This window comes from Heterocephalus glaber, unplaced genomic scaffold (assembly GCF_053883595.1).
Source record: "Heterocephalus glaber isolate CG9 unplaced genomic scaffold, H.glaber_assembly_v1.0 deba00000676, whole genome shotgun sequence".
In the NCBI taxonomy this organism is placed as follows: Eukaryota; Metazoa; Chordata; class Mammalia; order Rodentia; family Bathyergidae; genus Heterocephalus; species Heterocephalus glaber.
Genome location: NW_028258156.1, coordinates 6,234,297 through 6,261,349, shown reverse-complemented (window position 1 = coordinate 6,261,349; position 27,053 = coordinate 6,234,297). Strand labels below are relative to the sequence as shown.

General features: G+C 37.9%; 1 long non-coding RNA gene across 1 annotated transcript in view; it reads right to left on the bottom strand.

Annotated features, from left to right (window-relative positions):
• Positions 1 to 15,972: 15,972 nt before the first annotated feature.
• LOC147829234 (uncharacterized) overlaps positions 15,973 to 27,053 on the bottom strand; it is a 53,716-nt gene continuing 42,635 nt past the window's right edge. The window contains exons 2-3 of the long non-coding RNA XR_015449345.1: positions 20,727 to 20,837; positions 15,973 to 16,989 (exon numbers count right to left, since the gene is read on the bottom strand). This is a non-coding gene — a long non-coding RNA (uncharacterized LOC147829234). The remainder of the gene's footprint in view (positions 16,990 to 20,726; positions 20,838 to 27,053) is intronic.

Genomic DNA, 27,053 nt, shown 5'->3' with positions numbered 1-27,053 from the left:
TAGGGCTCTGTATGTCTTGCTTATCTGTATGTTAATTTTTTCCATGTTTAGAAAGTTTTCTGCTATTGCTTCTAAAAACAAGCTTTTTTATGGGCTTTGTGATATCTTCTGTTGTTTCATTAACTCTGATTAATCTGAGATTAATTTCCTTTGCATCATCTAGCAGCTGTTCATGTTTTCTTGTTGTTTTTATGGTGTTTATTATTAATTGATCGCCAGCCACAGCCCTGTCTTCTAAACTTGACACTTTGTCTCATATTGGTTGTTTCTGTGGCTCATACTTTCTTTTTTTTTTTCCTAAGTTCTTTTATTGGTACATTTTAGTTATAAATTCGTTTACATTTATCATTGGGTGTTTGTACCTGTACATGATGCATCTTGATTCTTATTTTTTTCCCCATTACCTGTGAGCCCTTCACCTCCTCCACCCTTCCCTATTTATACAGATATAATTTCCATTTTTTTCTTTTCTCATAGTTTTTCCTTTCCCTCCTTTCCTTTCTCCTTGCCTTCCCTTCACCCCTTTGTCTTTGGACCTTTTTTCTTATTTCAAATTATCAACTACATTTTCTTTATCCAGTTCCAATTGATAGGCACTTGGGCTGCTTCCAAGCTTTGGCTATTACAAACTGTGCCACTATGAACATGGGTGCACATATATCGCTGTGGTATGATTCTTTTAATTCTTTGGGGAAGATACCCAGCAGGGGAATAGCTGGGTCAAATGGGAACTCTAGTCCTAGATCTTTGAGGTAACTCCATACTGATTTCCACAGTGGTTGCACCAGTCTGCACTCCCACCAGCAATGGAGAAGAGTTCCTTTCTCTCCACACCCCCACCAGCATTTGTTATTGGTTGATTTCTTGATAGCAGCCATTCTTTCTGGGGTGAGGTGGAATCTCAGTGTTGTTTTCATCTGCATCTCTCAAATGACTAGTGATGTTGAACATTTTTTCATATATTTATTTGCTGCTTTTACTTCTTTGAGAAATGTCTGTTCATTTCAGATGCCCATTTTTGAATTGAGTCTTTGAATTGGGGGGTCTGATTTTTTCCAATTCCTTACATATTCTAGATAGTAGTCCTTTGTCTGAGGTACAGCTGCTAAAATTTTTTTCCCACATTGTAGGTTGTCTGTTAGCTCTGTTGGTGGTTTCTTTTGCAGTGCAGAAGCTGTTTTGTTTGTTGTTGTTAAATTCTTTTATTGGTACATTTTAGGTATACAACACAATTGCATTTCTCATTGGGAATTGTACCTTTACATAATGCATCTTGGTTCTCATTTTTTTCCCCATTCCTAGCCCTCCCATCACCACCTCCACCCTTCCCTACTTACAAAGACTTTATTTCCATTTTGTCCATTTCTCATCATTTTTCCTTTCCCTTCTTTCCTCTCCCCTGCCCCTCCCACTACCCCTACCCCTTTGGACCTTTTCTTCCTATTTTGCATTATTGATTATTCATTCTAACCATTGATACATTTTAGGTATGCAATATAATGACATTCATCATTGGAAATTTGCACCTTTACATAGTCTCTCTTGGTTCTTATTTTTCACCCTTGCCCAGCCCACCATTCAATCCCTACATCCTTCCCTATTTACAAAGATTTTGTTCCTATTTTTCCATTTTCTCATATTAATCCCATTCCCTTCTATCCTTTCCCCTAGCCCTCCCATTTCCTTTCCCTTTGCCCCTTTTCTTCCTATTTCATATTACTTATTACACATTTTAGTCCTTATTTACACTTTCAGTTTCTCACACCAGAGAAACTATTTGGTATTTACACATGTGTGTCCTATTTATTTCACTTAAGAGTATCGCCTCAATGTGCATCCACTTAGCTATAAATGTCTCTAATTTCTCATTTGTGATGGCTGAGTAGTACTCCATTTTATAAAAAAACCCACATTTTCTTTATCCAGTCTCCAGTTGATGGGCATTTGGGCTGTTTCCAAGTTTTAGCTATCACAAACTGTGCTGCTATGAACATGGGTGCACATATATCACTGTGGTATGATTCTTTTAATTCTTTGGGGAAGATCCTCAGCAGTGGAATAGTGGGGTCAAATGGGACTTCCAGTCCTAGTTCTTCGAGGTATCTCCATACTGATTTCCACAGTGGTTGCACCAATCTACACTCCCACCAGCAGTGGAGCAGGGTTCCTCTTTCCCCACAGCCCTGCCAGCATTTGTTATTGGTTGATTTCATGATAGCAGCCATTCTTTCTGGAGTGAGGTGGAATCTCAGCATTGTTTTCATTTGCATCTCTCGAATGACCAGTGATGGTGAACATTTTTTCATGTATTTATTTACTATTTCTACTTCTTTGTCTGAGAAATGTCTGTTCATTTCAGATGCCCATTTTCGGATTGGATCTTTAAATTTGGGAGGTCTGATCTTTTGAAGTTCTTTATAGATTTGAGATAATAGTCCTTTGTCTGAGAAAGAGCAGGTGAAGATTTTTTCCCACATTGTGGGTTGTTTCTTCACATTGCTGGTGGTTTCTCTTGTTGTGCAGAAGCTTTTTGATAAGAATTGATCCCACTTGATTGTTTGTGCTAGTTCACAGGCAACTGAGGTTTTGTTCATAAAATCTTTTCCTACACCAATGTCTTCAAGAGTTCTACCTAATCTCTGTTCCAGCCGTTTCAGCATTTCTGTTTTAATATGTAGAACTTCAATCCATTTCTCCTTTAGTTTAGGGCATGATGAGAGATATAGGTCTAGTTTTAATCTTTGGCAAGTTGAAACCAAATTTTTCAAGCACCATTTATTAAAGAGGCTATTTTTCCTCCAGTGAGGGTGTTTGGCTCCTTTGTCAAAGATGAGGTGGCTGAGTGTGTCTGGAGGTGTTTCTGCATCTTCTAATCTGTTCCACTGGTCCTCAGGTCCATTTCTTTGCCAGTACCATGCTGTTTTCATCACAGTAGCTTTGTAGTATACTTTCAAGTTGGGGGTTGTGATAACCCCTGCCATGTCTCTGTTGCCTAGAATTGCTTTTGCTATTCTAGGTCTCTTCTTGTTCCAAATGAATTTTTGGATTGTTTTCTCATGGTCTGTGAAGTATGGTGCTAGAATTCCAATTGGAATTGCATTGAATCTATATAGCAGTTTTACAAGTATTTTCATTATGGAAAATACTTTGGAAGCCATTTTCATTATGTTGATTCTTCCTACCCAGGGATGTCTTTCCATTTTTTGATATCATATTCAATCTCTCTTTTCAAAGTGCTACAGTTTTCAGGGAAGAGGTCTTTGATTTCTTTTGTTAGGTTGATTCCTAGGTATTTCAGTTTTGGGGATGCTGTCCTGAAAGGAATTGTTTGCCCTATTTCTCTCTCAGTGAATCTGTTGTTTGTGTAGAGGAAAGCTATTGATGTTTGTGTGTTGACCTTGTATCCAGCTTCTTTACTGAATTTTGATTATTAAGTCTAGAAGACTTTTGGAGGCATTCTTGGGGTCTTCTATGTAAAGTATCATGTCATCTGCAAATAATGACAATTTGACTTCTTTATTTCCTATCTTTATTCCTTTTATTTCTTTCTCTTGTCTAATTGCTGTGGCTAATGTTCTCAAAATTATATTGAACAGGAGTAGTGATAGTGGATATCCTTGTCTTGTTCCTGATTTTACTGTGAAGGATTTCAGTTTTTGACCATTTAGTATGATATTGGCTGTTGGTTTTTCATAGATGGCTTTCATCAGATTGAGCTAGAGACTGTCTATTCCAATTTTTTGTAGGGTTTTTATCATAAAAGTGTGTTGGCTTTTGTCAAATGCTTTTTCTGCGTCTATTGAGAAGATCATATAGTTTTGTCCTTTTCTCTATTGATATAGTGAATTACATTGATTGATTTGTGTATGTTGAACCATCCCTGCATCCCTCAGATGAATCCCACTTGGTCAAGGTGCATAATCTTCTTGATGATCTTCTGCATTCTATTTGCCAGTATCTTATTGAGGATTTTTGCATCTATGTTCATTAGTGAGATTGGCCTATAGTTCTCTTTTTTGGTTGGGTCTTTCTCTGCTTTGGGGATCAAGGTGATGCTTGCTTCTAGGAATGATTTCGGGAGTATTGCTTCCCTTTCAATTTCATTGAAGAGTTTAAACAGTAGTGGCAGTAGTTCCTCCCTAAATGTCTTGTAGAATTCAGCAGTGAAGCCATCAGGATCTGGGCTTTTCTTAGTTGGTAAGTTTTTAATTACGTTTTCAATTTCATTGATTGATATTGGGTTGTTTAGAATTTTTAGGTCTTCTTTGTACAACTTTGATAATTCATACATATCTAGGAATTTGTCCATTTCTTCTGAATTTTCCAACTTATTAGTGAATAGGTTCTTGAAGTAGGTATTGATGATTCTCTGAATTTCTGCTGGGTCCGTTGTAATTTCACCCTTTTCATTCCTAATTGCATGGATTTGGGCCTTTTCTTTCCTTTTTCTGACAAGGTTGGCTAAGAGTTTGTCAATTTTGTTTATTCTTTCAAAGAACCAACTCTTGGCTTCGTTGATTTTTTTGTATCATTTTCTTAGTCTCCATTGCATTGATTTCTGCTCTGATCTTTATAATTTCCTCCCTTGTATGAGCTTTGAGTTTGTCCTGCTCTTCATTTTCTAGAAGCTTGAGGTTCAGCATCAGGTTGTTTAATTGGGGTTGCTCTGTTTTCCTAATATGAGTATTCACTGTTATGAATTTCCCTTGTAAGATTGCTTTTATTGTATCTCATAGATTCCGATATATTTTATTGTCATTGTCATTTAATTGAAGCAACTGTCTGAGTTCTTCTTTAATTTCCTCTGTGACCCATTGGTTATTCAGAATTTTGTTGTTCAATTTCCATGTTTATGAAATTCTTATGGTTTCTTTTGCTATGGATCTCCAATTTCATCCCACTATGATCTGATAATATACAGGGGATAACTTCAACTCCTTTCCACTTACTTAAACATGTCCTGTGTGTGAGTATGTGGTCTATTTTGGAGAATGGCCCATGTGCAGCTAAAAAGAATGTGTATTCTGTTTTTGTGGGGTGGAACACTCTGTAAAGATTTGTTAAGTTCATTTGTTCAAGAGTTTGATTGAGTTCTAGTATTTTATTGCTTTTTTTGTCTAGATCTATCTATTTATGACAGTGGGGTATTGAGCACTAAAATAAGCACTAAATAAGCACTATTGCATTAGTGCTTATTTGATTTTTCATGTCCATTAGTATTTGTTTTATATAGTTAGGCACACTAGTGTTTGGTGCATATATATTAATGATTGCCATCTCTTCCTCTTGGATTGTTCCCATTACAAGGATGTAGTGTCCTTCTTTGTCTCTCTTAATCAGTGTGGGTTTGAAATCCACTTGATCTGCCAAGAGGATAGCTACTCCTGTTTTTTTTCGGGTTCCTGACTCAGGGAGCATTGTTTTCCACCTTTTAACTTTCAGTCTATGAGTTTCTTTTTGAATTAGGTGTGTTTCTTGTATGCAGCATATTGTTGGATCTTGCTTCTTGACCCACTCTGCCAGTCTCTTTCTTTTGATTGGTGAATTGAGACCATTAACTTTGATGGTTATAACTGATACATAGATTGACTTGTGCTTGTTATGACTTCTCCTTTTTGTTGGATTCTCCCCCTTTGCATTTAATTTCTTTTTGTGCCCGATGGATTCATTCTACTGGGCTTCCTGGGGTTGTGATCCTCATTGTCTTTTCCTAGGATCTTATTTAAAATTTTTTCGAGTGCTGGTTTTGTATTCATGAAGTTCCTCAAGTGCTCTTTGTCATGAAAGTATCTTATTTCTCCATCAATTTTGAAAGATAGTTTTGCAGGCTACATCATTCTGGGTTTGAGTCTGTTTTCTTTTCGAGGTTGAAATATGTCACTTCTAGCTCTTCTTGCTTTGAGGGTTTGTGTTGAGAAGTCTGCTGTGATTCTGATGCATTTTCCTTTGTATGTGATTTGTTTCTTTTCTCTAACTGCTTGTAGAATTTTATTATTCTGTTGGGTTTCTGGAATCTTCACAATTATCTGCCTGCATGTAGATGTTTTTTGATCAAGGCTAGTTGGAGTCCTATATGCCTCACTTATTTGTATGTCAAGTTCTTTTCCCCTGCTTGGCAAGTTTTCTGCCATTACTTCTGTGAACAGTTTTTTAATGTCACCTGCACTCTCTCCTGTTTCTTTATTGACTCCAATCTGTCTTATATTATTCTTCTTTGCACTGTCTAGCAACTGCTGGATTGATTTCTCATGGTCCCTTACTATTTTTGAGAAATTTTTCTTTTCCTGGTCACTGATTACAATCCTATCTTGTATATCTGAAATTCTATCCTCACACTTGTTCATGCTGCTGCATAAACTTTCAGTGGAGTTTTTAATCTTCTGGAAATCTGTTTGCATCTTTTTAGTGGATTCCATTTGTTTCCTATGTTGAGATTCCATCATGTTCCTCAGCTTGTCAGTTGCCAGTCCAGGGAGTCCAGATGGTTGAGTGTCAGATTGTTCCATCTCATTTCCCTTGGGGATTTCCTTAGGTGATCTGGAAGTCTGGCTTTGAGACATATATGTGTCTTCTCATTTCAACAGAGGCAGCCTGCTGTGCCTTTGTTGAAGCAACATTTTGCTCATCCAGTCATGGTGTGTTCTTCAATTGTCAGCAAGCCACTGAGCAACCTTTTCTCTGCTGCTCTCTAGTCTACCAATTCCTGGGTTCAGAATGGTTGTCTTATGGGTCCCTGAGCTGACCTGTTGTCTGGCAGGCTTCTGGCTGGGGCCTGTGCACTCTGGGATGGTATCTACATGTGCCTCTGACTAGGGCTTGCCCCTCTATGTAGCTGCTGTCTGGGAGGGCCTTTGGCTGGGGGGAGGTGTACCCCAGACCCTGGTGTCTGAGCAGTCTTCTGCCTAGGGTCTCCAACACACTTACTGATGGTATAAGTTTGGCCTCTGGTTGATGCTTGTGCACTTGTGCAGCTCTTCTCTGGACAGCCCTTTGGCTTGGGCTAGTGTGCCCACACCCCTCAGGTTGGGGCAGGGCCCTGGCTGGGATCTGCCTGCAGCTGCATGGTTCTGGTCCATGCCGCTGCTTTCCAGGATCTCTCTGTTGCTTCTTTTGATCAACTGTAAATCGAAGATTGCAGCAGTTAGTCAGACGGATGGTGTTGTACAAAGGTGTGGAAACTGGGGAGCAAGAATCATAAGGACCACCCTAGGATCAGCCTGTACAACATATTGTAATCTTGATGCTGCTATGTTTTGTTTTATACTGTGTTGAGCTGGTTAAGCTGGGAAAGTCTTGTCCCTATACAGCATGCCTGAGATTGGAAGGCAGATGATGTAGCCATTATTCTCTGATGGCCATCACAGTCAGATCAGTGATAGAAAGATGTGGAGATGCCCTGCCAGTTCCAGTTGGTCCTGCTCACCTCTGTTTTATGTCTAGCTCTTCTCAATTTCTGGCCATTGGCTATAGGCTGACTGAAGGCCTGCAGAGATGATAACTACCCAAAGGCAACAGCTTCCTGTCACTTTTGCCTCACCCCCTGCCTTCCTGTGATGGGGAATCTTGGTTTTTCAGACTGATCAGTCAGTGACTCCAAGTGCACCTCCTAGGCTTTCATTTCCCAGTTTGTCCCGCAACTATGTAAGGTCAATTTCTATACATTTGAGCTCTCTTCTTCCATGGTTGTCAGGGAGAGGTGCCACTCTGATCAAGCCTTGACTACTACAGATACTCAGGATATTTAAACATATCCCCTGGGTGTCTTGTCTGTGTGCTAGGCACAGTGATCAATAACAACTAGTATAACATAGTGCTCCCCTTGGAATCTAATATCTCTCTTTAGTTTACTTCTACACCCCCAGGGCTGGGTATCATGCCTGGCATATAGTAGCTGTTCCATAAATAGTATTTGTATGAATAATGATATTTATATATTTTTGGTGATATATACATATGCAAATATACTATATCTGTTATGTACATGTCTATTATATACATACATATGTATGTGTATATGTATATGCACATCTTGTATCTATATATAAGATTTATAAGTTCTTTTTCTTTATTGCTTAATTTAGCACTTAAATGCCTTTGGTGTTTAACTTTATCCCAATTGTGTTTCTGTTCAGAATATTCTTTAGGAAATGCAATGTAGACTACTGGATAAGTGTAGTACAGTGTAATTTCTAATACCAAAAGAAAAATCTCCATAGTTCCTACTACTGTCATTCCAATTTTATTACCATATATATTTGACAGTTTGCCTAGGATATTCCTTTTCTTCCTCCTCACACCTCACAACTCCAGAAAAGTTGGTTTTTTAGTCAAATATTATCTTCAGGGCCCTCAGAGTATATGTGCCATACTCTGACATATGTCAAGGACATACAGACTCTCCATATATATGGAGAATGCTCCATGTCTCATCTAAACCTCCATCCTAAAATATCCTAGTCTATCTTCTCTCTTAGTTATTTGTTTTTACAACTTCCCATGTCAGATGCACAGTGATTTTTTTTTTCCTTCTGTATTGGGGATTGAATGCAGGCCTATCACCTTGAGATATATTCCCAGCCCTTTTTTTACTTTTTATTTTGAGACTGTGTCTTGCTAAATCAATGAGTTGCCCAGGCTGGGCTGGAACTTACAATCCTCTTGATTCAGCCTCTCAACTTCTGGGATTATAGGTGTGTGCCACTGTGCCTGGCTTGCCTCTATATTTAATGGCTAAAACACCCTATTTTCATATAAGTATGTTTTTGAAAAATCAATTGATTTATTGTAAATTTAAAGTCAAGTATTTTCTGTTTACATTTAATATTATTGTGATTCTCCATAAATTATTTTCTGAAACTGATTAGTAGCTAAGGCACATGTGGAACTAGGAAACTATCTCCAGGCACTAGAAATTATATTGTGCTACTTAGGCAGGCTTCTACTCTGCCTCCCCCAAAAGATGTTCTGAATAGGAAAACAGTCAAGGGCCAAGCCAAACACCAAAGGTATTTAAATGCCAAAATAAGCAAAAAAGAAGGATATCTAACATTTGTGCTCAAAATAAATACACAAAATTTAAAGAAAATGTAGAGAAAAACTAAGAAATAAGACCTCACAGATGAGGATGTAGCTGAATGGTAGAGCACTTGCCAAACTCAGCCCTGGGTTTGATCCCCAGCACTGTTAAAAAAACCCAAAACAGGCCAAAGTACATTTATAGACCATCCAGCATACATATCATGTAAAGTGGTAAAGCATTAACATATAACCCTGAGAGACAAAACCTTTAATGCACACACTAGGTAGCATACTTAGTTCCAGAGGGTTTTATTTTTAATCTTTTTTATGAGGGTATATAGTTTTGAGTACTTAAAGACTACATAACAATTGATAAGAACTCTGTCAATACTATTCCATGCTTGGTTATATAACCTAGCTTTCTTCTATACAATAGTTGAAAGAAAATAATAAACCAATTAAACCTTCACAATAGCATGAAAAGAATAATACTTAGGAGTAAATATAATAACAGAGTGCACAACTTTTATCCTAAAGACTACAAAACATTATTTAAAGAAATGAAAGAAAATAATGAAACTTAATAGAATAAAATTTAATCTTGTAAAATTACATATACATTTTAAAAATTAATAGAAAAATGAAGAGATACTTCAGGCTTGTAGACCAGAGGAATTAACAATTTAAATTGATTGTGGTAATGGTTATACAACTTTGTTAGTGTAATAAAACTTTTGAATTATATACTTTAAATAGACAAATTATATACTATGTGAATTATATCTCAATTAACTTTATATGAGGTATAGGTACCTATATAAAATATATAAATATTTACATGGAATATTTATACTTTTTATATTGAAGGAACTGGTATACAGTAAAAATCGTCAAAATGTTCTCCAAGCATTTCCAGTGTTCTGGCTATGTAGGCACATAAATATGAAGACCAAAGGTCCCGACCCTTCTTGCACCTGGATATGTTTGCACCATTCTGTGGGAGCTGTAGGCAAAGTTTTACCCTTAAGATAGGCCAGTAGGTCTTTTCCCTATCAGACCTCAGTCTCTGGTTAAAGGTAATCAGGTGCAACATTTACTTCGAGGTGTCCTACTTTCTTCTTTTTCTCCTATATCTCTAAATGTTGAAATACTTATGGTGCTTAAACTTAAAAAAAAAAAAGAAGCTAAAAAGCAATGCTGAAATGTATGTGTTCTTAGCATACAGAAGATGGATACATTTCTTTTTTTTTCATTAAGTTTATTGGTACATTTTAGGTATACAATACAGTTACATTCAACATTGGGAACTTGTACCTTTACATGATATATCATGGTTGATGAACACATTTCTTGAAAAAGAAGGGTATTATTCAGGCTTGTCTTCTTCACACCTGAACGTCTTTAGCTCCTTTTGTCAATTATGACTTTAAGCATCAAGTTAAGAACTGTAGAAAAAAATTAATGTTTGTTCATCCATCACTTAGATCTAGATTATAAAATAGATATTTCATGTTCAGGTCCTGATAATTTCTGTAATTTCATTTATAGTAATAGCACCCTATTGATAGTTATGGAACCATGTGCTACATACTATGCTTGAGTTGAAGGCACACTAGTGCCAACGGTGGGCAAAATCCCCACTCTCAGAGGACACCCAGTTCATTGGAGTAGACAGAAATCATCACAACAGGGAAGTTCTAGATGTATAACAACTGCTAAAGTGTGGAAACCTGGGCATTTATGTGTGGAAGTGAATTCTACACGGAAACCTGAGCCAGGGTAGTCTGTCAGGTGAAGGTCTGAAGGCGATGGGAGGTGGTGGGAGGTGATGGTCCTTGGTGGCAGTAGCTGGAGGGGTGAGCAATGCAGGCTGGGGAAGCGCACATGAGAAGGTGCTGGTGAGGGAAGTCTAACTGAGAGGCACATGGGGTAAGAAAAGGGTGTGAGAGGAGTTGAGCAAACTAGATGGTGATGGGACAGTCAACGCTTCAGCACTGGGGTGATTGTCAGACTTTGTTGAGGATCAAAGGAAAACTATGGCAGGTTTTAAGCAGTACAGATTTGTGATCAGATTGTTAAAGAGATCTCCATGTCTGCTCTGCGAAAAGCTTCAAATTTGCATATCCTAACAGAAATATTTTTAAAAAGAAGTTCAATTGCCCATCTTTACACCAAAATTTTCATGGCTTCTAAAAGTCAGATGAAGGCTAAGCTTTATTTATAAGAAATGAGAAGTAAAACGCCATTTTACGTGGATAACTGGGTTATTCGGGGACAAAGTGTAGAAAGTTTGTTTTCCAGCAATGTTTTTCCTCATTCCAGGCATTTGAATTTTGAAATCCAACAGAAACATGAACAAAGACACTTTTCTATTTCTAGGACAAATGTCACAAAATCAAACAAATGGAGCACTAGAGAAATTTTCTGAGGCTCAGAGAGCAGGGTAGGCTGTGTGTAGTGGAGTTTGTGGGTGTTGGTATGCTGAAAATTCAACTGCTTCTCTTTTAATTTTGATTTTTTTCCCCAGTACCGGGGATTGAAGCTGACTTTGAAAGAAGTCGAGTAGGATCTAAATTCAAGTCCTAGCGATGTGTAACAATACTTTGAAAAATCACTAATTCTACCAAATGCAAAATTATATTAGCATTTGAAATAGATGAAATTAATTTCTGCGTGGCCTAAAGACATTTTAAAAAAATTTTAGTCATTAGTTACTCAACAAATACCATACTTATTTTTATTGATATTGCCTTGTGAAAGGAATAGTACTTCTATGGGCATAGAAGGATGAAGAGAAACAGCCATGTGTAGGAGTTCATTTTTTCTACACACATCACTTTTAAATACAAAGCAATCCTATGGTTTATTTAGGAGACTTAACAGAATAGATCTAATCTCATCTTCACAAATGAAATAATATTCTTCCTAGTTATTTATATAACAATTGATCAATAACTCCATTAGGCATGATTTCGGAAAGAAAAGTTGGGCTACACGCTGTGAAAGGTATATTCATGGGACAGTGGAAGACACTTTTTGAAATCATAGCTGCCCATGGAAATTTTAAGATGCACTGCCTTTTATTGGCACTACTGCACGCACACCAAAAGGGCTCCATTGTGATTTGTAAAAGGCACAGATAACACTGAAATGTGCCATCCTGGTCCACACAGCACCATATCCAGCATGAAATCAAAGGCCATGTGCTGTATGTGGAAACTGAGTGATTTTCACTTTCTATTATGATTTATATCATTATTCACTCCCCACTGTAATCTCTTTGGGGAGGGTTGGTTGCCATTAATGTATGCTGCCAATCAAATCCTGTTCCTTTCCTCACTCTTTTTTCATATCTGAATGACAGTAGAAGAAACAGACAAGAATAGAAGTTTCCATATAACAAAAACAAATCACAGAATATATGATCTTTAGCCAACATTGTGATCATGTGCTTCTTTTCACATGTCAATAAAATCCAGGTATTTGGATTTTTTCTCACACAAAGAGCTATAAATTAATTAAAATGGAAAATTATTCTAGATGCTTAATGTAGAATAATTTCTTTACAGTAATGACTAAGACTTGAGTATTTATAAATTAACTTATTTCAAAGTGTCCATTTAGATTACAATCTTACTTTAGTAATATGGAGTCTCAATACTTTCCTAATTTGTGGGGTTTGTTGTTATTTTTCCTAGCAGAAATTTAATTCAAAAGAAATTCTGGTTTTATACACAGATTAGGGCACTGATGCTAATTCTTTTTATCTAGGAGGTTAGATTTTCATATTAAAAAGATCTTTTTTTTTGCCTATGGCAAACATTTAGCAGGTATTATTAGAGGCCAGGCATAGATTTAGATTCTGAAATACGTAAACATCAAATCATAGTTTTCCTATTTGAGGAAGCATACCATATGTATATGTATACATATATAAAAATATATATGAAATATATGTATACATATATATATGAAATACATGTATTTCTCAGATAACGCAAGCAGAATAGGAACATGGAAGACAGCATTACTGAGGAAAGAACTCTGAGCTGAAACACTACTTACTGGATAAAAGATAGTTTGCGAGATGAAGGAGAGGGAAGATAGAAGGTTCATGAAATGTTCATGAAAGAGCCCAGTGTCTCATGGGTTTACAATTTCCATAAATGAATTTTAAGTGGGACACAAACCTTCAAACAATAGCAAATATCATTGATGAGAAGATTGAAATAGTGTACCTTTTCTTGAAAAGAATAAAACAAAGACTTGTGTAAGAAAAGATGTTCATCAAAGCATTATTTATTTTAAAAGATCAGAATAACCTAAAAACCCAATAATAAGGATAAGTAAAACAGTTAGAGTGTATCCACATGATAGGACATTGGAAGGCCATAAAAAGTAAGATATTTAAAAAATAATTATAAGTGAAAACAATTGCTTATTTTATAACGCTGAATGAAAGAAGAAAACATGTGATCCCTGAAGGAAAATGATAAGTAAATGCGCTTTTATTGGTGACAAAGCTGAAAACTGCTGCCTAGGGGGTTTACATTCCCTAAGAATACAACTCTTTAGAAGCAAATAGAATTAGATGGGGGAGAGAATCAAGGATAGGCCTTTTCTCATATAGGCCTGGGAAATGATTGTTTTCTATTATGACATAGGCTCTCTCTCTCTCTTTTTTTGGTACTGGGGATCGAACTCTGGACTTTGTACTTGTGAGGCAGGCGGTGGAACCACTGAGCTAAATCCCCGGCCCCGGGTTTTGGTTTTTTTTTCTTATTTTTCAAAGTCATGTCACACACAGCCCAACTTTCCTTCTTTTCACAGATGCTGGGCTCTGATACTTGTTGCCAGAAAAAGTTCCACAGCATTATGTTGTTATGCTTTTCTAAAGCATCTTACAAGCAGAGTGAAGAGTTTCACATTTCTAAAATATCTAAGTTGCATAACGTGGTCAAATTCTTTACACTTGTGGAAACACATGTTTTGTGTTAATATTTTTTATTGTAATACACATAACAAGATTTACCACTGAAAGCATTTTAAAGTATAAGTTTTGGTGGTAGTGAGTCATTCACAAAGTTATGCAATATGACTGCTCTCTAGTTCCAGAAATTTTTTACCACCCTAAATGAAACCCTGTGTGTTACATTTTTAAAGTCAGAAGATGCATAGGTGGTCATGGTAGAGATGTTTTCAGAAAATCTCTGTAATTCTTCCCCTCTTAAAGAAAGGAGATACTGTGGACCCCCAAGTTGTAACTGGTGTGACATATGAACAACTTGGATTACGACTGGAATTTTAGTTTTAACTTATGACCAAAGTCTTGAGTTACAACCTGAATGCTGGCTGCTTGTGCTTCCAGAAGGTCTCAGATACAGATTTAACCCTTAAAGAATTCTGGAAGGACCATTACAACATCCTTTCCTGTGTGGGGTTAATTGAGAAATCCTGGGCCAAGGTCTCTCTAAGGACACTGAGATCAGCCTGGAAGCAAGTGTGGCCTAAAATTCTACCAGAGAGAGACTTTGAAGGCAATTGACCAACTTGAGTTACAACCAGCCTGTGGGAACAAATTGAATTTGAAAGTCAAGGGTCCACTGCAATCTTTTGCAGTTATGAGCTGCAGCTTTCAGAAACTACCCATCTGAAATCACATCTATCTTAGTCACTTTCTTGTTGATGAGACACGATACCTGATATCTGCCACTTAAAGAAGGAGAGGTTATCTGGGCTCAAGGGGTTTTAGTCCTTAAATGCTTCGTGTCCCATTTTTGGAATGCTCAGACCAATGGAACATGACAAAATGTTTTCTCTTCAAATTCTTGTTCCTTGAATTTTTCTAGGTAACGTATTTGAATTTCATGCAAAAATTCAAAAAAATTTCAACGTTCAGCATAATGGTTAAGAGGTTTCAGTCCATAGTCTACAGGCTCCAAGGCAGAAATGATGTGGTGGAAGAGCCTAGGCACAAGAAAGTTGCTCTTGTCACGGAGGCCAGGAAGCAGATAGAGAAGGAGGAGCCGGGAAGGAAGATATATCCTTTCAGGTCTTGCCCTCAGCGATCTGCCTCTTCCAAGCAGGCCCCATCTCCCAACAGCAACTCCATCCGTACTGCCTGCCCCCATGACTCAATCACCTTCCAAAAGCTCTGCCTATGAGTGCATGAGGCCTTTGGGAGACTTTAAAAAAAAATCTAAACCATAACAACATCTGATCTGTCTTTACCAGAAACTGAATTCAATGAGGTGAATATAAATATAAATATCTGATTAAAAGTGAAAGTATTAAAATGCTACTATACACACAAACTATTGAATACAATTCAATAATAGTTCACACACACACTTATACTTTGTTCCCTATTGTTGATAAAATGTCACTTGAATATTTGTACTGTCTCTTCAAAAGCAAATAGCTGAGTAGTACTCTTTGACACCCTATGTATGAAAGCACTTGTGCTGATGATTTCCCCTTTTCAGGGCATGGATTACTCATTAGCTGATGCTAGAACTCTGGGTAATGTCCTCCGCTCATCTAACCTTTGACACAAATATTTACTGAGTACTTTGCACTGTCCCATATGCTACTAAAGACTCAGGCATACAATTAGGAACTAGATTCATAAGGACCTATGCTTTACCCAAATTGTTTATTTCACCCATTTACGGTTACTTTTGAAGTGTAGTCACTATGACTGCTGAAAACTCAAGTCCATCCTCTCTCTTAGTCTTCTGTTCTGGTGATATCTCCTATCTCTCTGTCTTCATTTGTTCAATATAAAATGACCAGGTGATATACTGAGCTAGTATTGTGCTAGGTGATGGGGGGGTACTATCACTAGCAAGACAGGTAGAAGGAGATCATGTAGCCTAGTAGGAAAGATGGCTGTTTAATAAACACATTCAATAAAGTGTAGCAAGAGTAGAGGTACAAGATATGATGGAAGAACTGTGTGTGTGTGTGTGTGTGTGTGTGTTTAGCTTCATTTAGTCAAGGAGGTGAAGGATCTCATCCCTGAGAAAGTTAAAGTCAGGATAAGATATGAATGAAAGGCATAAATTAGTTTGTTAATAATTTAAAACAATTTTAGTTTTAATATTTCATGTAAATTGACACTTGGCTCCTTTTATGCAAAATGCCAAGGTGTTAAATCAGTCATTTAGTCAAACATTGAGTAATATAATGTCAATGTGCCTAGGCATCTCTTCTCCTAATTCCATGAGTTTCCACAACAAGGGATCTGCCTGGTGCCAGGATAGAATAGAGGGCAATGGCCACTCAGTCAGGTCAAGAGCCTTGGGGTCACTTTTGACTCTTCTTTCTTCACAGCTCACAATTAATTAATCAGGAATTCTGTTGGCTTTCATATCAAGATAGATGGAGAAAAATCTTACTGTTTTATCACTACCACTAGTGTTTAAGCCATCATTGATCTCTCACTTGGATTATGGAGATCTCCTCCAACTGACCCTTACTATCCCATCCCTTCACAGTCTATGCTCAACATGGCACTCAAAAAAAGAAACTCCTCAGAAAGCAAAGCAGATGGCAATACTTCTGCCTCAAACCTGCAATTGCTCCCTGCCCTGCCTCTGTGACAGCTGACCTCCAAGAAGGCTTCCAGCTTTTCTCCCAACCCTATGTTCATGCCATAAGAGTTCCTGCCCATGCAGAATCAGGAGTCAGGGTATGATTTACAGAGATAGATCACATAAGACACCATGTGTGCCTCTGTCCCTTCCTTTCTCTGAGAGAAGCCAGTCCCGTGCAGACTCCTCAAGCAGTTCCATGGAGAGAGCCTCCCCCACAGTCCACTCCAACTTGGTAGCTGCGTGACTTGCCTCCTCCAATGTCATCCACTCTTCAGATGGTTGGAGTCCCGGCTGACATCTGACTAACATTCATGAGGAATTCCAAGCCAGCACTGCTCAACTGTCACCCCCAGAGTCCTCATGCACAGTAACTCTGGGAGGAGGAAAAGAGTAATTACTGTTGTTTTAATTCACAAAGTTTGGAGAGATTTGTTATGTGGCAAGAGGGTGAGTACTGTTTTCTCTGGTGTGTGTCCCCTCCAGTCTCATCTCCAACTTCTCCCCCCCTTACTTGTTCACTGGGCTTCAGCCACTCAGGCACACTCATTGTAGGGTATTTTTTCTCACTTATTTTCCTCTTCCTGAGCTGATTTTCCCCTCATGTGTCTCTAAAGCTTGCTCCCTCATTTCCTTAAGGCCTTGGCTTACTTGGTCCTTTGCCCTGCCTATTTCTACTTCACCCCCTTACCCATCTCATTTTTCCCCAATACCTATTACCACTTGACCTACTTGTTTGTTTGTATAAAGATTGTCTTGAAGATGACTTCTTATGTTTGATTTAGTATAAAAATATACTTGATTCAGCTAAATCTCTAGTACCTACAGTCATTATTTAAATGGACTCAAAAATATTGATTGGAAGTATTGGATGTGGGCAAGAATAAAGGAATAGATAGGGCAAATGCCACCACTTCAGATGGGCACTAGGGGACACCATGGCCACTGGCATGAATGGAGGAGTGTGTAAGTGGATCAGATTGTATGTGTTTCCTTGGGAAAGTTTTAAATAATACTCATATCATATAATTTTGGTACAGGTATTCTATAGACAATTCTAATGGGTCACAAGGATTTTAACTTCATCGAACTCTGTTTCTATGGCTTAGGTATACTTAAGTCATATGCCAAATTCTTTCAGCTGTATATTTCAGTCAAAGAATACCAGTCTATCACCATAATTGTAACAATATCCTAAGTATTGTTATCCTCAAAATGCTACTTAGAAAAACAAAAGTTCTGTGGATAAATATACCATGAAAAAAACATGTATTCCTCCTTTAGAGGATTCTCCTATGCATGACATATTAAGAGCAAAGAAACTTATGTACTTTGCCTAATTCATTATTCTTCAAGTTTATTCTGAAAAAAGTTTTCTTCTTAGCATAGAACTGGAGAGCTGATCTCAAATACAATGACTGTTTCCCACATGTCAGTTTTGTACCTATCACACCTTCTCACTATTATAGGAGGCAACTATTACTATTATAGTTTCCATTTCACAGATGAGGAAACTGAGGCAACTTGACAGAAATGCACAGAAGGTGAATAAATTGTTTATGATTATGCAGTCATAGCTGCAGGTACAGAATTCATACCCAGACATTGTTCATGTGGTCATCCATGTGAATGAGAAGTTTGAGCTCCTTAACTGATGATACTGCTTTGTAAATTTACTTACACTAATAACAATCATAAGCCATGCCTTCTATTTTCAAGAGTCTTATCTTAGATGTTTTTCTTTGTAATAAGGGTTTCAAGCTGCTACCTCTCAAACCTGTTCCCAAAAGCTCTGATGACTGATAAAAACTTAACTCACTGCATTTCTAAATTTACATGTGGTTTAACAGGAAGAAAGTCTCCAGCTGGAGAAACTGATCTAGTGGTAGAAGTTCACGCAGTAGCAATGCAACGGCAGGTTCTCTGGGCTTTGGGCCCAGACTTCTTGTAGAATGGTGGTTCTCCAAGTGAGGCCCCCAGGCAGCAGCTGCAGCATTACTGGGAACTTGACAGGAATGCAAATACTGGTCATGCTCCTGGCCAGTGGAAACAGAAATCAGAAGCCCTGGTCATGGGCCCAGCAGTAAGCGGTTCAGCCAGTCCCACAGGTGACTCCATGCACCCTCAAGTTGAGGTGGTTGGTTATCTGTGCACCCCTGTGTAATTCAGGCCTGCTGATGTGAGTCACCCACAGAAGGCAGAGGTCAGCATGGTCTCATCAAGGATACATTTATGTCTGAATATACTAAGTGGTGATTTTATAGCATTTCTCTTTAATTTTTTTTTTTTGTTTGGTACGGGGGATCGAACTCGGGTCCTTGCGCTTGCACAGCAGGCGGCGAAACCGCTGAACTAAATCCCTGGCCCATTTCTCTTTAATTTTTAAAATATATTTTAGTAATATATCAAGTCTACTTTCTTTAAATACTTTTCTTACATGGCTAATGAAAAGAAGAGCTTTGAAATTTTCTTGGCTTTTAAATAGACTCTATTTGAGTAATAGAAGACTTTCCCTAGAATCCAAAAGGAATGCATTTAATGCAGGGTGGAACTTTATTATAGATAATAAGCTACTTATGTTTCCCCTGTCTGGCAAGTGATAATTGCCCTTTAATATTTTGCTTTCTTGTGTTGTAAAAGACTCAAAATAACATGCACAGTAAAATCTGTAGGGGTGTGCTGGGGCAAACTTAATCACACACATCTTCTCTCTTTCTGTGATATTGAAGCTATATCTTGAAATTGCTGAAAGTGGGGATATTTACACCACAGAAATTGGCAAATGTTACAAATCACCCCTGGCTTTTTTTTTTAATTAAGAGAGCCAACTATTAAACATTTACCAGCATACTACTGAAAATTGTAAGAGTGCTCCTAAAGCATTATTTGTGAAATAAAAAATAGGAGGAATATGTGATTATCTCTAGAGGAATACTGAATTCAAAAGAATACTATGCAGCCACTAAAATAAAATCAGGTATATCACCAAGGACATTTTTGTTGAGTGAGCAAAATTTGCAGAATAATATATATAGTATGCTTCTACTTTTTGTAAGCAGTAAATGAGCATATATATGTGTATGTGTATGTATACATATGTAAATTTGTTTTGTATGTATATGCTAGAAAAATATATGAAAATATATCATATGTTCTGTTAATATACTTATTTTTTTGTGATTCCAGGAATTGAGCCCAGGACCTTTACACTGGGCTACGTTCCCAAGCTATTTGTTTTTTAATGTTTTTTGAGACAGGGTCTCTCTAAGTTGCTCAGGCTGGGCTGGAACATGCCATCCTGCTTCTGCCCCTCAAATTATTGAGATTATTAGTGTGTACTACCCTGCCTGGCTATATATTTACTCTTTTTTTTTTTGATACTGGGGATCGAACTCAGGTCCTTGCGCTTGCACAACAGGTAGCAAAACCACTGAGCTAAATTCCCGGCTATATTTACTCTTAATATGCAGGAATTAGGAAGGCAGAACAGCAAGGGCCCTTCACTATTTTTTGTTTATTTTGTTTGTTTCTGAGATAGAGTCTCACTGTGTAGTTCAGGCTGGTCTCGAACTCACTAAGTTTCCTGGGTTGGGCTCCAACTTGTGGTCTTCCTGCCTCAGTCTCTTGAGTGCTGGGATTACAGGCCTGTGCCACTCTTACTATTTTATATACTTCTGTAATATTTGGATTAAAAATATGGATATATAATTTTTGTGATGAATTTTTCTGATTAATTTTTTTGTCTTTGTCAGAAAATATATTTATTATTGATAGTAAGTAAAATTGTCAGTATTCATGTAAGAGGCTGCATAAACCAAGGTTGCTTTTATATATATATATATGTTTTTTTTTTTTTTTTTTTTTTTTTTGGGTACCAGGGATCAAACTTGGGTCCTTGTGCTTGTGCAGCAGGCGGCGGTTGCTTTTATATTTATAAAAATGTCTTATTTCATTTGTAATCATTGTTCCAGTTAAAGAAGAACATTTTCTCTCCTTTTTCTCTTACTTGCATGACCACCATAATAAGTTAATATGAAATAGCTCTTATATAGTCAAAGAAAAGGACGAAAGAAGAAAGGATCAAGACACAGCCTAGGCAGTTCCATACAGCACCTTTTCCTGGAGCTCTGTGTCTTCCTGCTCCTTCCTTTCCCTACTCCAATTAGCTCAGCCTCCCCACCTGCTCCCAGCTTTGCTAGAGGTGAAGTCACCAAAAAGTGGAGCCTGGAATGAAAAGACATATCATATGGTCAGTAGAAGTGGAATAGAAAGTCCAAAGGTACAGAGCACTGCCCTTCTCTTTTATTTTTCATAAATTGGGTTTACTAGTACAGAACAGTGTCCTTTGATGACTGATTCCTGATCTAGACCTTGACTCTCAAACTGTTATTGATCAAAAAATGATATGAGGGCTGGCGATTTAGTTCAGTGGTGCTACCGCCTTGCAAGCACAAGGTCCTGAGTTTGATCCCTGATACCAAAAAAAACAAAAACAAAAACAAACCAAATCATGATATGATTCTGTTGGGTTCATTTTCGGGTGCTTCTCTTTAATTGGCTTCTCTCTTTTTTTTTTTTAATTCTATTATTGGTACATTGTAGGTATACAGCACAATTACATTTCTCATTGGGAATTGTACCTTTACATAATGCATTTTGGTTCTTATTTTTTCCCCATTCCTAGCCCTCTCTTCACCCCCTCCACCCTTCCCTATTTACAAAGACTTTACTTCCATTTTTTCCATTTCTCAGCATTTTTCCCTTCCCTTCTTTCCTTTCCCCTGCCCCTCCCACTACCCCTTCCCCTTTGGACCTTTTCTTCCTATTTTGCATTATCGATTATTCATTCTAATCATTGGTACATTTTAGGTATGCAATATAATGACATTCATCATTGGAAATTTGCACCTTTACATAGTCTCTCTTGGTTCTTATTTTTCACCCTTGCCCAGCCCACCATTCAATCCCTACATTCTTCCCTATTTGCAAAGATTTTGTTCCTATTTTTCCATTTTCTCATATTAATCCCGTTCCCTTCTATCCTTTCCCCTAGCCCTCCCATTTCCTTCCTCTTTGCCCCTTTTCTTCCTGTTTCACATTACCTATTACACATTTTAGTCCTTATTTACACTTTCAGTTTCTCACACCAGAGAAACTATTAGGTATTTATACATGTGTGTTCTATTTATTTCACTTAAGAGTATCACCTCAATGTGCATCCACTTAGCTATAAATGTCTCTAATTTCTCATTTTTTATGGCTGAGTAGTACTCCATTTTATTAAAAACCCACATTTTCTTTATCCAGTCTCCAGTTGATGGGCATTTGGGCTGTTTCCAAGTTTTAGCTATCACAAACTGTGCTGCTATGAACATGGGTGCACATATATCACTGTGGTATGATTCTTTTAATTCTTTGGGGAAGATCCCCAGCAGTGGAATAGCGGGGTCAAATGGGACTTCCAGTCCTAGTTCTTTGAGGTATCTCCATACTGATTTCCACAGTGGTTGCACCAGTCTACACTCCCACCAGCAGTGGAGCAGGGTTCCTCTTTCCCCACAGCCCCACCAGCATTTGTTATTGGTGGATTTCTTGATAGCAGCCATTCTTTCTGGGGTGAAGTGGAATCTCAGGGTTGTTTTCATTTGCATCTCTCGAATGACTAGTGATGTTGAACATTTTTTCATGTATTTATTTGCTATTTCTACTTCTTTGTCTGAGAAATGTCTGTTCATTTCAGATGCCCATTTTCGGATTGGGTCTTTAAATTTGGGAGGTCTGACCTTTTTAAGTTCTTTGTAGATTTGAGATAATAGTCCTTTGTCTGAGAAAGAGCAGGTGAAGGTTTTTTCCCACATTGTGGGTTGTCTCTTCACACTGCTGGTGGTTTCTCTTGCTGTGCAGAAACCTCTTAATAAGAACAGATCCGATTTGTTGATTGTTTGTGCTAGTTCACGGGCAACTGAGGTTTTGTTCATAAAATCTTTTCCTACACCGATGTCTTCAAGGGTTCTACCTAACCTCTGTTCCAACTGGTTCAGTGTTTCTATTTTAATATTTAGATCTTTAATCCATTTTGATTTTAGTTTAGTGCATGATGAGAGATATAGGTCTAGTTTTAATCTTTGGCAAGTTGAAGCCCAATTTTTCCAGCACCATTTATTAAAGAGGCTATCTTTCCTCCAGTGAGGGTGTTTGGCTCCTTTATCGAAGATGAGATGGCTGAGTGTGTCTGGCGTTGTTTCTGCACCTTCTAATCTGTTCCACTGGTCCTCAAGTCTGTTTCTTTGCCAGTACCATGCTGTTTTTATCCCAGTAGCTTTGTAGTAGAGTTGCGGGTTGGGGATTGTGATACCCCCTGCCATGTTTCTGTTACCTAGAATTGCTTTTGCTACTCTGGGTCTCTTCTTGTTCCAAAGGAATTTTTGGATTGTTTTCTCAAGGTCCATGAAGTATGCTGCTGGGATCTCAATTGGAATTGCATTAAATCTATATAGCAGTTTTGGAAGTATGGCCATTTTCACTCTATTAATCCTTCCTACCCAGGAGCAAGGGATGTCTGTCCATTTTCTGATATCATCTTCAATCTCTTTTCAGAGTGCCACAGTTTTCAGAGAAGAGGTCTTTGGTTCCTTTCATTAGGTTGATTTCTAGGTATTTCAGTTTTTTGGATGCTATTGTGAAAGGAATTATTTGCCCTATTTCTCTCTCAGTGAGTCTGTCATTGGTGTAGAGGAAAGCTATTGATTTTTGTGTGTTGCCCTTGTATCCAGCTACTTGACTGAATTTGGTTATTAAGTCTAGAAGACTTTTGGTGGAGTTCTTGGAGTCTTCTATATACAGTATCATGTCATCTGCAAATAATGACAATTTGACTTCATTTCCTATCTTTATTCCTTTTTTTTCTTTCTCTTATCTAATTGCTGTGGCTAATGTTTCCAAAACTATATTGAATAAGAGTGGTGATAGTGGACATCCTTGTCATGTTCCTGATTTTAGTGTTAAAGATTTCAGTTTTTGACCATATAGTATGATATTGGCTGTTGGTTTTTCATAGATGGCTTCTATCAGTTTGAAGTAGAAACCATCTATTCCAATTTTTGTAGGGTTTTTATCATAAATGCATGTTGGCTTTTGTCAAATGCTTTTTCTGTGTCTATGGAGATAATCATATAGTTTTTGTCCTTGGCTCTATTGATATAGTGTATTACATTGATTGTTTTGGGTATGTTGAACCATCGCTGCATCCCTGGGATGAATCCCACTTGATCAGGGTGTATGATCTTCTTGATGATCTTCTGCATTCTGTTTGCCAGTATCTTATTAAGGATTTTTGCATCTATGTTCATTAGTGAGATTGGCCTATAGTTCGCCTTTCTGGTTGGGTCTTTCTCAGCTTTGCGGATCAAGGTGTTGCTTGCTTCCAGGAATGAATTTGGGAGTATTGCCTTCCTTTCAATTTAATTGAACAGTTTAAACAGTAGTGGCAATAGTTCCTCTCTAAATGTCTTGTAGAATTCAGCTGTGAAGCCATCAGGGTTCGGGCTTTTCTTAGTTGATAAGATTTTAATTACATTTTCAATTTCATTGGTTGATACGGGTTGTTTAGAATTTTTAGATCTTCTTCATTCAACTTTGGTAATTCATATGTATCTAGGAATCTGTCCATTTCTTCTGTGTTGTCCATCTTATTGGCGTATATGTTCTGGAAGTAGGTAATGATGATCCTCTCGATTTCTGCTGGTTCTGTTGTAATTTCACCCTTTTCATTCCTAATTGCATGGATTTGGGCCCTTTCTTTCCTTTTTCTGATAAGGTTGTCTAAGGGTTTGTCAATTTTGTTGATTCTTTCGAAGAACCAACTCTTGGCTTCATTGATTTTTTGTATCATTCTCTTAGTCTCCATTGCATTGATTTCTCCTCTGATCTTTATAATTTCCTCCCTTGTATGAGCTTTGGGGTTGTTCTGCTCTTTCTCTAGAAGCTTGAGGTTCAGCATGAGGTTGTTTAATTGGGCTCATTCTGTTTTCCTAATATGCGTATTCACTGCTATGTATTTCCCTCATAAGGCTGCTTTCATTGTGTTCCATAGATTCCGATATGTTGTATTGTCATTGTCATTTAATTGAAGGAACTGTCTGATTTCTTCTTTAATTTCCTCTGTGACCCATTGGTTATTCAGAAGTGTGTTGTTCAATTTCCACGTGTTCATGAAATGTTTTGAGTTTCTTTTGCTATGGATCTCCAATTTCATTGCACTATGGTCTGATAATATACAGGGGATAACTTCAATTCCTTTTCACTTACTTAAACATGTTCTATGTGTGAGTATGTGGTCTATTTTGGAGAATGAGCCATGTGCAGCTGAGAAGAATATGTATTCTGATTTTGTGGGGTGGAAGACTCTCTAAACATCTGTTAAGCTCATTTGTTCAAGAGTTTGATTGAGTTCTAGTATTTCATTACTTATTTTTAGTCTAGTTGATCTATCTATTTGTGACAGTTGGGTGTTGAGGTCCCCCACTACAATTGTATTAGTGCATATATGACTTTGCATGTCCATTAGTATTTGTTTTATATAGTTGGACACACTAGTGTTTGGTGCATAGGTATTTATGATTGTCATCTCTTCCTCTTAGATTCTTCCCTTTACAAGGATGTAGTGTCCTTCTTTGTCTCTCTTAATCATGGTTTGAAATCTACTTGATCTGCAAAGAAGATAGCTACTCCTTCTTTTTTTCAGGTTCCCGTCACATGGAGTATTGTTTTCCACCCTTTAACTTTCAGCCCATGAGTTTCATTTTGAATGAAGTGTGTTTCTTGTATGCATTATAGTGTTGGGTTTTGCTTCTTGACCCATCCTGCCAATCTATTTCTTTTGATTGGTGAATTGAGACCATTAACATTGATTCTTATAACTGAAACATATTGACTTATCATTGCTATGAATTTTTCTTTTGGTTGGATTCTCCCCCTTTGCGTTTAATTTGTCATGCCCAATGGATTCATTCTGCTGGGTTTCCTGAGGTTGTGATCCTCATTTTCTTTTCATAGGGTATTGTCTAAAATTTTTTGTAGCGCTGGTTTGGTATTCATGAAGTTCCTGAAGTGCTCTTTGTCATGAAGGTGTCTTATTTCTCCATCCATTTTGAAAGATAGTTTTGCAGGGTACATCAATCTGTGTTGGAGGCTGTTTTCTTTTAGGACTTGGAATATGTCACTCCAAGCTCTTCTTGCCTTGAGGGTTTGTGTTGAGAAGTCTGCTGTGATTCTGATGGGCTTTCCTTTGTATGTGATTCACTTCTTTTCTCTCACTGCTTGTAGAATTTTGTTCTTCTGTTGAGTTTCTGGAATCTTAACAATTATATGCCTATGTGTAGATTTTTTTTTATCAAGGCTAGTTGGAGTCCTATATGCCTCATTTATCTGTATGTCAAGTTCTTTTCCCCTGGTTGGAAAGTTTTCTGCCATTACTTCTGTGAACAGTTTTCTTATGTCATCTGCACTCTCTCCTGTTTCTTCATTGACTCCAATCAGTCCTTTATTATTCTTCTTTGCATCATCTAACAACTGTTGGATTGATTTCTTGTGTTCCCTTTTAATTTTGAAGCAATTTTTCTTTTCCTGGTCATTAATTGCAATCTTATCTTCTGTATCTGAAATTCTGTCCTCACATTGGCTCATTCTGCTGTGTAGACTTTCAATGGAGTTTTTCATGTCCTGGAAATCTCTTTGCATCTGTTTTATGGATTTCATTTGTTTCCTATGTTGGGATTCCATCATGTTCCTCAGCTCCTCTCTAGATTTATTAATCATGTCTTGCACTATGGGCACAATTTCTCTTGTTATTTGAGAAATTATTTCTGATTTCATTTTTTCCAGATCCCCTTTTGTTGCCAGTTCAGTGGGTCCAGGTGTTTGAGTATCAGAGTGTTCCATCTCATTTCCCTTTGGTGTTTTTGTAGGTGATGTGGAAGTCTGGTTTTGAGACTTATTTACATGTTTTCTCATTTTGACTGGGGGGTGGAGGGGTGCTGTTGGTGCCTGTGTGCCTCACCTCCTCTGAGCTGGGAGAGGTGGGACAGGGGCTGGGAGTGGCAGTAGGGATGGTGGCCTGGAAGCCTGTTCCTCTGGGCCAGGAGCAGCGGGACAGAAGGTGGCCCATAAGCCCTTTCCTCTGGGCCAGGAATGGCAGGAAGGATGGCAGCCCAAAATCCCTTTCCTTTGGCCAGGGAATGGTGGGAGGGATGCTGGCCTGGAAGCCCCTTCCTCTGGACCAGGAGCAGTGGAATGGCAGCTCAGAAGCCCCTACCTCTGGGCTGGTAGCAGCGGGACAGATGGCAGCCCGGAAGCCCCTTCCTCTGGGCCAGGCTAGCAAAAGCAATTCTAAGCAACAGAGATATGGCTGGGGGTATTATAATCTCCAACTTGAAACTATAC